Below are 11,411 nucleotides of genomic sequence, written 5' to 3'. Positions count from 1 at the left end.
AGTCAATAAATGTGGTGCACCAGACAATGTGGTACAACAAAACCAAGGACAAAAACCATATGATCATCTCAATTGATGCAGAAAAGGCATTTGACAAAACTCAACATCCCTTCATGATAAAAACTCTCAGCAAATTAGGTATAGAAAGAAATTATCTCAATACGATTAAAGCCATTTAAGACAAACTGATCGTTGATATCATCCTAAATGGGGAAAAGCAGAAAGCTTTTCCCTTAAGAATGGAAACAAGACAAGAATGCCCACTCTCACCACTCCTATTTAACATAGTATTGGAAGTACTAGCCATAGCAATCAGGCAAGAGAGAGAAATAAAGGGCATCCAGGTTGGAGAGGATGAAGTTAAACTGTTCTTGTTTGCAGACTACATGATCTTATATATATAGAAAACCTGTAGACTCTACCAAAAAACTCTTACAGCTGATTAACAATTTCAGTAATTTTGTAGGATACAAAACACCCCCAAATCAGTAGGATTTATATATTCCAGTAACAAATGAGCAGTAAATGAAATCAAGAAAGCAAGCCCTTTTGCAGTAGTCACCAAAAAATAAAATACCTAGGTATCAATATAATGAAGGGGGTGAAAGATCTCTACAATGAGAACTACAAAACAGTACAAACACTGCTGAAAGAAATTAAAGACGACACAAAAAGGTGGAAAGACATACCATGCTCTTGGATGGAAAGAATTAATATTGTGAAAATGTTTATTCTGCCCGGAGCAATCTACAGATTCAATGCATGCCCATCAAAATAACAATGACATCCTTCACAGAAATAGAAAAAGTAATCCTAACATCCATATGGAAGAACAAATGACTCCAAATAGCCAAAGCAGTCCTGAGCAAAAAAATAAATAAATAAAGCCAGAGGCCTAATGCTACCCAACTTCAAATTATATTACGAAGCGATTGTAACCAGAACAGCATGTTACTAGCATAAAAACAGACACTTGCGTTAATGGGACAGAATAGAAAACCCAGGAATCAACCCACATACTTATAGCCAACTGATCTTTGACAAAAGCAGCAAGAACATACATTGTGGAAAAGACCACCTCTTCAATAAATGGTGCTGGGAAAATTGGACATCGATATGCAGAAAAATGAAACTAGACCTGTACCTTTCACCATATACCAAAATCAACTCAAAATAGATTAAAGACCTAAGTATAAGACCTGAAACCATAAAATTACTAAAGGAAAACATAGGGGAAACACTCCAGGAAGTAGGACTGGGCAAAGACTTTATGAATAAGACACCAAAAGCACAAGCAACAAAAGAAAAATTAAATAAATGGGATTATATCAAACTAAAAAGCTTCTGTATGGCAAAGGGAACAATCAACAGAGTGGAAAGACAACCCATGGAATGGGTGAAAATATTTGCAAACTATACATCTGACAAGGGATTAATACCCAGAATGTACAAAGAACTCAAACAACTCAATAGTAAAAAAAAAGTAGTTTGATTAAAAAATGGATAAATGACCTGAACATACATTTCTCAAAAGAAGACATGCAAATCCACAAAAGGTATATAAAATAAATGGGATTATATCAAACTAAAAAGCTTCTGTATGGCAAAGGGAACAATCAACAGAGTGGAAAGACAACCCATGGAATGGGTGAAAATATTTGCAAACTATACATCTGACAAGGGATTAATACCCAGAATGTACAAAGAACTCAACTATACAGTAAAAAAACAAATAATCCAATTAAAAAATGGGTAAAGGAGATGAATAGACATTTTTCAAAGGAAGAAATACAAATGGCCAATAGGTACATGAAAAAATGCTCAGCATCACTAGTCATCAGATAAATGCAAATCAAAACTACATTGAGGTAACATCTCACCCCAGTTAAGACTGGCCATTATTAAAAAGACAGGGAATAACAAGTGCTGGTGAGGATGTGGGGAAAGGGAAATTCTTCTACACTGTTGGTGGGACTGTAAATTAGTAGAGCCATTATGGAAAGCAATATGGAGGTTCCTCAAAGAACTACAGAAAGAACCGCCATATGATGCAGCAGTCCCATCACTGGATATGTATCCAAAGGAATGGAAGTCATCATGTCGAAGGGATACCTGCACTCCTGTGTTCATTGCAGCTCTATTTACAATAGCCAAAATATGGAACCAACCTAAGTGTCCTTTGACAGATGACTGGATAAGGGAAATGTGGTATACAAAGTGGAATACTACTCAGCCATAAAAAGACAAAAACAAAATCAGAATTCTGCCATTTGCTGCAACATGGATGAGTCTGGAGAAAATTATGTTAAGTGAAATAAGCCAGACAAAGAAAGAGATAAGACTGGCCATTATTAAAAAGACAGGGAATAACAAGTGCTGGTGAGGATGTGGGGAAAGGGAAATTCTTCTACACTGTTGGTGGGACTGTAAATTAGTAGAGCCATTATGGAAAGCAATATGGAGGTTCCTCAAAGAACTACAGAAAGAACCACCATATGATGCAGCAGTCCCATCACTGGATATGTATCCAAAGGAATGGAAGTCATCATGTCGAAGGGATACCTGCACTCCTGTGTTCATTGCAGCTCTATTTACAATAGCCAAAATATGGAACCAACCTAAGTGTCCTTTGACAGATGACTGGATAAGGGAAATGTGGTATACAAAGTGGAATACTACTCAGCCATAAAAAGACAAAAACAAAATCAGAATTCTGCCATTTGCTGCAACATGGATGAGTCTGGAGAAAATTATGTTAAGTGAAATAAGCCAGACAAAGAAAGAGAAAGATCACATTTTCTCACTTATAACTGGCTCCTAGAAAGAAGGGAAAGGAGGGCAGGAGAAGGTAGGAATGACAGAAAGAAAGAGAGAAAAGAGCACAACGATTTGTTGAACTTTCAGCAGGAGAGAACAAACCTAAGGATACTGGAGATGGGGAGGGAGGGAGGAGGTTTGGGAAATGATAGGTTGGGTCAGACCATAAAGAAATATAACGATTTGAAGAATGAATATGCTAATAATAATACAAATTTTTAAAAAGTTATATCTTGGAGAGAGAATAATCTCATAACCATGAACAAGTTCAAGCTCATTTTTATCCTACTTCACCTTGCAGACATAAATCCACATTCATCCATAGGCTCATTGTAAAGGATGGGAGGCCACCTAAGAGACCCTTATTTCAGTAGATGTCAGGGACGGATAGCTGAGATTCATAGTAGTTCTAATCTCTGTTCTCTAATCTCACTTCCCAAAAGAGCATCTTTAGAAATCCCCCTCTGGAAAGCATGGTTTCTTAAGTCAACTGTCACTACACTGCCCTGCTCAAAACGTTAGCAGGACACTTAAAACGTTGTGTGAGAAGAACCCCATTGTTGGCATGGATTGTCAGTGACATTCAACAGCTATTGGTGTTTCCTTGTAGACATATCTGATCAGTCTGACAGAATTATAATCAACCCAGATAACTGGGCACAAGCAGATCTTTGTCTTAAGCCTAGCAGTCTTCTCTCCATTCTTACCCTTTTTTTTTTTTTTTGCATGACATCTCATGGGTGGGTTCTGCAGACTAACTTCGTGAAGGTGGAGGTCTTTTGTCATCTCCTCCGAGCAATGTTATGATTCCTTGACATGGAATGACCAAGTTGTGATGTTAAATCCAAGACCAGGCTTGAATCTGTGACAGAATATGTAGACGGATTATTTCTTAACTCGCTTTTACAGAGATGAGATCAGTGGGTTGGAGAAGGCAGCCAGGAATCTCAGGGCTGTAACTGAGTGGTGGTGTGCCCATAAATCACGCGCCACGCCTCCTTGCATTCGCGTCTCCCAGAAGCCTCCCTTTGAGCTCAGCCCCCCTAATGCTAGTGACAAAGCAGAAGGCACCTTCTCTTATTACTTCCTATATAATCTTAACTGTGCTGCTGTGTGGGACGAACATTTCCGCCTTTCTCTGGAGGGGGAAAAAAGGCTTATTTAATGCCTTTAAAAAAATTACATAGATGCTTCTGTGGTGAAAATAAGTTCATGGCAGGTAACTAGAATTTATAGAAGAGAGAAAAATTCTTTAAAGCTGTCTCCCCATGGAGTGGGCTTTTTATTCACTTCTAATAGCTTTTATTTTAATTTCTAGTTCTGAATTCAAGCAGCTGTCACTCTCATTATAGCCCTCTTTGAAACTTTTACAGCGTAGGAGGTAGCCGGGCTGTCTAAGAAACATCTTTTCAAACCAATGAAAGTATTGTTTATCCTGAATGAAATAGAATTTTTAAGGCTGTCAGGAGTGACTGATTTGAAACGTTTTCTTTGGTATCCCAGAAGATGAGCAGAAATCTTGAAGAAGTTACTATCTCAGTGTGACCAATTCCAAATGACTTCTACTACTCAGAAAACTATTATGGACCCTAATACAAATTAACCGCAATGTAAGGGTGTTCTCTACAGTTAGTAGAACAAACACCTGGCCAGTTCTTTTTTACTTCATGAGTGCTCACCAGCTATTGAGGAAAAAGAAACAATACAAGATTGAGACGACTGTAGGGAATACTCCTGCTTGGGTTTATCAATGGTTGTCTCTAGTTGGCATTTGTTATTTCTGGGCAGGGTCTTTGCAGCCTGGTTCCTTCCGAAGGCTCATTCTGCTTCCCATGGCATTCTGTGTGCTTGTATTTAAGAGTACAGTGTTGCCTTTGGATGGAAAAAGAAATCTTCGAGCCTATTAAAATGAATTCTTTGGCTGGCATTTTGGATCTACTCATACTGTATAACATTGGCAGCATGATTTTTTGAGCTTGAAATGTGCTCGTGGTCATGATTGTAGTTTCTCTTTGGGTCAGAACAGAAATAGTGATTATTTAAGTCTCTGACTGTATTATCTTGGTTATTTTAAGAGTATATCCTCACCTTTTTTTCTTTAAATTTTTGATAGTTAATGCAAGAACATGAAACAAAATTCATAGTGTAATAATAATGAACAGATGCTTATTACCGTATTAAATGCCAAATACTGTTCTTAGCAATATTTATTAAACTTGGGTAATCCTCAGAACAATCCTATAGGTAGTGTTATTATCCCATTTTAGAGTTCAAAAAACTGAGGCACAGAAGAGGGTCAGTAACTTACTCAGATGTCACAGCTGGTCACTGACAAAGCCGGGATTGAACCTGGATTCTTTACCACTGATTCCAGAATCTGGGTTCTTTACCAATCGAGTGCTAAACCCAAGTGCTACAGTGAACAGTCTTCTCTTCCCTGGAGTTAACAAATTTTGTCAGTTTTCTTGTGAGTCCTTTCAGAGATATTTTATGCATTTCAAACAGTATGTTGATTTATTCTTTTTTTATTTTAAGAATGATTCTTAGTTTTTTCAATTTTTTTAAAAAAAGGTTTTGTTGTAAGGAAATCAGAGCTGTGGTCTTGATACAGGAGGTGAAGGACAAGGAATAGCCAGAGATGACTGTGGTTTTCAACCTGGAACACAATGCACTGTAACAAACATGGGCCCTCTAGGAGAAAAGGGGCTGCTCATGTTTATGGGAGGGTGGGCGGGAAAAGACCCATTGTAGTTGATGATATTTAGTTCTGCAGAAGTATTTTTATCATGATTTATGCCACTTTTCGTCTAAATGAACAAACACCTGGTCTGGGGTTGGTTGTAGTGAGAATATCTCAGGTACCTGATTCTTTAACAGGTTGTTAGAAATTCAAGAAGTGAACACAAGCCTGAATTTTATGCTGCCTGAATATATCAGATTTTGCTGTTACTTGCCCCTCCACCACTTTCTTTTCTTTAAAAAAAATTAAACAGGTAATATATTCTCAGGTTTGAAAAATCAAGAAGAATAAAAAGACACAAAGTAGCCAGACTCCATTCCATCCCAGTGATTCAGTTCCTGCATTTGCAAACCAGATCTGTAACCACTGATATAGGCTGAGCCATATAAACTTGCCATCTTTTAGATCCAGAATTATCTCATATCATTTACTTCAAATGTTCTTTTTTTTTTTTTCCCATTTCGTAGGTCAAAAATAGTAAATCATTGAGAATTTCATGTAGTTCAACCTCTAATTTGAAATCCTTTCAGAGGTGAGATCCAAAAGGTCCAAACTAGATTAATAATCACTGTTATTGGTAAGCTCATGCCATGTAAAACTGCTATTTGTGTGATTGAATATTAGCATTTTCATATGGTTCAACCTATGGGTTTTTATTTATCCTTTTAAAATTCTTTATGTATATATATAAGCAAATATGAATACAGATCCATCTTTACTGTGAACCCAAGAGCAAGTTCTGTACTATTTTTGTTTAAAATTAAAAAATTTTACCATTTATTGTTTGTTGCTTTTTATGGCAATATAAGAGAGCCCCCCCCCCCCCCTCACTGGTGCGTACTGTGGTTCTCTATGCCTTCTATTAGGATGTACTCAAAAAAGGATGTTGTGTTCTACAGCTTAGCCAAATGCAGTCAGACGGTGCAGATCCCTTCCTAACCACACAAGGCTTCTAGCTTTCCAATGATAATAAAAATGTTTCCATAGAAATAATATACATGGTATGCTTTTGAATGATAAAAGCAAGTTATAAAACAAAATTTTCAAAATAATCTCACTTTTAAAGGAAAAACTATGTAAATAAGTTTGTAAAGATAATTATGACAGTGGCTATCCTTTGGGGATGATTTTCTTTATACATATCTATGTGCAAAGAAATGATCAATCATGTGTTGCTTGTTATATACATATATAAATATACATATATGAACATACAACATACATGTATTTATATCTATTTAATTTACAAAAGTTTCAGCTTAATTCTGAAGCAGCCTGTGCTTTGTCTTTCCTGTGTTGGGTATACATTCAAGATTTTGAAGTAGAAGGCATGAGAAGCAGATCCCTAGAAAGAAAGGATATGAAGTCCTTCTAGCATGAGTTGACCTGGAGAAACTTCACTGGCACCACATGAGAATGGTTAGCTCTTATTGCTTGGTGTTTTCCTGTTAGATTTAATATATCTTTCCCCCTTTACTTAGGCTGCTCTCTCATGGGCACATTGGCCTATCATTCTTGGGATCACTATTACTGGAAATACTTAGGCAGTAAAGAATTGTACTGAATGGTAGACTCGTTTGTGGTTACGTGTGGAGTTAAACTAACCTGGATTTAAATCCCTATCCTCTTCTTGATGTCTTTTATGATCTCAGCAAATCCCTCTCTAAGCCTCACAAGTTTGAGCAATAAAACTTTAATGCGATTTTTGCCAAGAACAACTGAGTTAATGGATGCAAACCACTCAATGTGTAGTTAATACCCAAGAATTTTAGCATATATTTTCTTGAGAGACTGATGTATGAAGTAGGAGGGCTTTTGTATATATACTTTTGTATTTGGTATGCTTTCAAAGAGAATATAATTTACTTTCTTATGTTTGGTTATTTTTGTCCAGCATAACGCCTAGGCTTCTTGGTTGCTAGTATCTTAATCTGGCAATTAATAATAATTAGAATTCTTTAGGTGAGAATAATATCTAGGAGAGGAGGCCAGGTGTAAATAGCAAGGAGTCTAACAGCCCTCATTGGCTCAGCTGGACTGGACTTTGTGTTCCGAGCATAGTGCTGTAAATTTCCTGAGCTGTCCAAGTGGCAACCTTCCTTAGAAGTGTATGGAAGACAGTATGATTCAGTATCTGATTACTTTCTGGTTTCTAAGGATAATAGTACACAGTTGTTATTTTTGTTTGTTTGTTTACGTAGGTAGAAATCTCAATCTCTAAATTATGTCCCAGACTGTGATTATGATATAAAAATGCTCTTTGCTTTAATAGAGTAAAGCGATTTGCTTTGACTTCCACTGACATTGCAACTGAACTGATCTTACTTGCTTTATAATTGAATTGCTGCAGACTTCAATCGACCTTTGCAAATAGTAGAGGTGGTTTGTGCAGTTGTAACCTAATGCCTGTTAGCTGCTACTATAATGGGGTCTGTATTTTTTGTCATGTGACTGATTATAACACAGGTGATTCCCTCACCAGCTTTTCCTAGCATACACTTTGGGAATATTTTAGCTGTCCAGTAGCTTTTTGGGGTAAGCATTATGTTCAGTTTTATAGATCTCTGGGCAATAGAAAATAAAATCTACTTCATAAGTTTATGGTAATTTCATTACATCTTTTCATGCCTTAATGTGACATTTTATTTGTAATTCAGGAGTTACCTTTTTTCTTATTCAGTTATTTGGGGGATGCAGATCCATATGTAGTTTTGTTTTTGTGTTTTTGAGATTGGGGGGTGGGAGGCTATTTCCTTGAGAGTCACATTTCTTTTTCCTACACATGATTTCAGATAAAGAAATTGTGTTACCCAAGTGAATTATTCTTATCTAGCTACTGACTGTCATTGACTGTATGTTATTTAGCTTCACTGTGGTTCCCGTTTTGGTGTGTCTTGTTTCATGAAGGCAAAATGAAGTGAGAGGCACGACCCCCTACCCAGGATGGCATTTCCTGAATTTGCAGTGTAACCGAGAAGCTGAGTAAGTGGGACTTCAGGAATCTTTCCTTCCACTTGGCAATTATGACCTGTGTCCCAATGCACCTCCCCCTGCTGAGAAACACAATTAGCTTTCTTCCCTTAATGGGCAGTTGGCAGGGTTAATATCTTAATCCCTTCCCCCCTTTTCCCCAATGTAAGACCTATGGACGATTTTCTGATCAGAGAATCTAGACTGTTTTCGAACAGTGATTGCTTAATACCTACTCCTCTATGGACAGTGAGAAGAATATCCTTTCAGTGGTAGAGGTGGATTTGCATTTTTAAGGGAAGATACCAATACATTGACAATTTAAAAAGTTCAATTCTGAAGTCAAAATTTGAGTTCCCTAACCTATCTTTATTGTTCTAATTTGTTTAATAAAGAACCTCTGTGTGTGTGTGTGTGTGTGTGTGTGTACTTTTGCAGTTAAGGAAAACTAATGTGTAATATAATGTAATTCTCTGGCCTAAGTTTTGAGGAGGATGAAAATAAATCTCTCTCCTGAAAAATTTGAAAAATATCTCAACCTTAATTTTTGTGTTGCTTTGGACTGTTTTCTTTCTTCCTGTGAATCTTGCCTGTTTGATGCCACTGTTGCTAGTGCTTCATAGAGAAAGTTATCTCACTCAATTTTTGGCTGTTTTAGTTCAAGATGACTAGCATATGGAAAGATGTGAGGGGAGTATCTGATTTTCTTTGGTTGGTTAGGTGTGAATTAGGCTTTGGATCTGACATGACCCTTCTTGGCCATGCTGCTCACGGACTGCTCTACAGCTTCCAGTTAGAGAAGGTTGAAGAACGTCCATGACGTTCTGGCCCAGCCAAGCATCTGGGCAGGTTGTGAAGAAACAAGCCTGTTGCTTTTGTTCACCAACCAAGGAATGGGCTCCTTCGAAGAAACCTGTCTCAGATAATCCAGCTAGGCAAAGTAGGTGGTGGTTCTGTGTTATTTGGGCATGACATTTTCTTGTTTTCCTCAGTTTTGCAGTAAGTTTGGATATCTGGCTGCGCTAGTTTCTGAAAGTCAATAATTATAGGTGTGCCAGTGCTAAGGACAACATGCAAAAACAAAACATGGGACAAAACCATACTTCTCTCTTCGGGGTAGTAGCGAGTGGTAGGCTGTTCTGGAAGCCATGCTCTTTTGCTCAGAGTTGGAAGTCTTCAGTGTTTCACTGTCCACAGCAATTTCATCCAGTAATTTGAAAGCAAGCAGATGTTATGATGTACTTGTAAGACTTTGGTAGGACGGACAAGGCCATGGACAACTACAGCATTCTTGGGTATCCTTGTTAAGAGCGGAATTCCGTACGAGGTGGGTCATTGTTCTGATCCAGTCTGACAATTCTAGGAAGTCTCATTTATTATAAGTCAAGTAGTACATTTTGACCTGTACTAACCACATTTTAGGGAGCAGTCCTACTTAGTACACACTTTCCATGCACTGGATCATTAAGGAATGGATGGTAGCTGTATCCCTTCATCTCTATTACTCTTAAAATTAAATTATTGATCCCCATCTCATCTATTAGGTTGGCTTTATGAAAATTGGTGAAGATACGTTTTCTTTCTGTTTCATGTATCTGAAGTGTCTCACCAGCTCCTAAACAGATTTAACTTTATTTATATAGGTCACCTCCACATCTGTTGTTCAGCACTAGATTTATTTACAATGTCAAGTCCAACAGCATTTTGAGCTGGGGGAGGGAAAATATGTTTTTGGCGTATTCTAGTTTACAGTAGTCAGTGTAGCATTAGGCAGTAGTTTTTGACATAAAATATAGCCACCCAGACTTTATTTTAGTAGAGTAGAAATTGTCAGAATATAGGAAATGAGTTTGGTAGTTCTGTTCCTGATTCTAGGCACCCCTCTCCTTATCAATGCCTTGTATGTCCTGGGTGTTATTCGGGGAAAAGGCCACTGTGGTTAGGAGATTTTATTGATGTCATAATATCTGGCACACGGTGGAAACTAGGACATGGCTATCTCCTGCTTAGTTCAAAGGTTATGTTTTTAACATGCTTATATAAGTTAGCCAAACAAACAAAACTCTCTTCCTGTTGTAGTGTTTTGTAATTCTCTCCCAGTTTCAGCTTCTTCCCATCGACTTCATTCCCAGAGCTGTTAGTCTGTCTGCCACTGTGACTTCTACCCAGAGATGTTTGTTCTTGAGGGTATCCTTTTTCTCTTTCCCACCTCCTGAGCCCTCTTCAAATAGGGACTATACCTAAATTTTCAGTGCTTTAGTCCTCCTTGGGTACAGCATCATTAGGGCAGACACTTCAGTTAGATGTTGTAATATACTAAGTTATTATTGGGCGGCCCTATTTAAAAGATAGAAAATGCAGAATGTTAAGAGATGAGTCCAGGCACAAGGGGAGAGGGCATGAGGCGATGTTAATCAGGACAGCTTTGTGCACTCCCTGCTGGTGAAAAAGTCCACCTAATTTTGGTTAAAACCACCCTCAAAAGTAAAATAGGTAATGTTTAGCCTTGAGATTTACTTCTCTGTATTTAGAGTGAGTTTTTCTATGTCAGATTCCATCTTCTCATAAATTTTCATTGTGATTTTAGAGATGTTTTTAATCAAAATCTTCTATATCAATAAATAATAAAAAATATTAGTTAGGAATATGTATTAGTCCATTTTGTGTTGCTATAACAGAAATATCTGAGACTGGGTAATTTATAAGGAAAAGAGGTTTATTTGGCTTACGATTCTGGAACAGCTGCGTCTGGCACGGGCCTCAGGCTGCTTCTACTGATGGCGGAACGTGGCAGGCAGCCGGTGGGTACAAGCAGATCACATGGTGAGAGGAAGCGAGAGAGAGAGAGAGAGAGAGAGAGAGAGAGAGACGGAGAGAGAGAGAG

At 37.7% G+C, this 11,411-nt stretch overlaps 1 protein-coding gene across 3 annotated transcripts in view; it reads left to right on the top strand.

Annotated features, from left to right (window-relative positions):
• Window positions 1–11,411, top strand: part of LOC103590680 (rho GTPase-activating protein 10) — a 209,160-nt gene that overhangs the window by 148,574 nt on the left and 49,175 nt on the right. The gene's annotated exons all lie outside the window — the stretch shown is intronic.

Source organism: Galeopterus variegatus, unplaced genomic scaffold, assembly GCF_000696425.1.
Source record: "Galeopterus variegatus unplaced genomic scaffold, G_variegatus-3.0.2 Scaffold857, whole genome shotgun sequence".
In the NCBI taxonomy this organism is placed as follows: Eukaryota; Metazoa; Chordata; class Mammalia; order Dermoptera; family Cynocephalidae; genus Galeopterus; species Galeopterus variegatus.
This window is presented reverse-complemented; position numbering and strand designations above follow the sequence as displayed.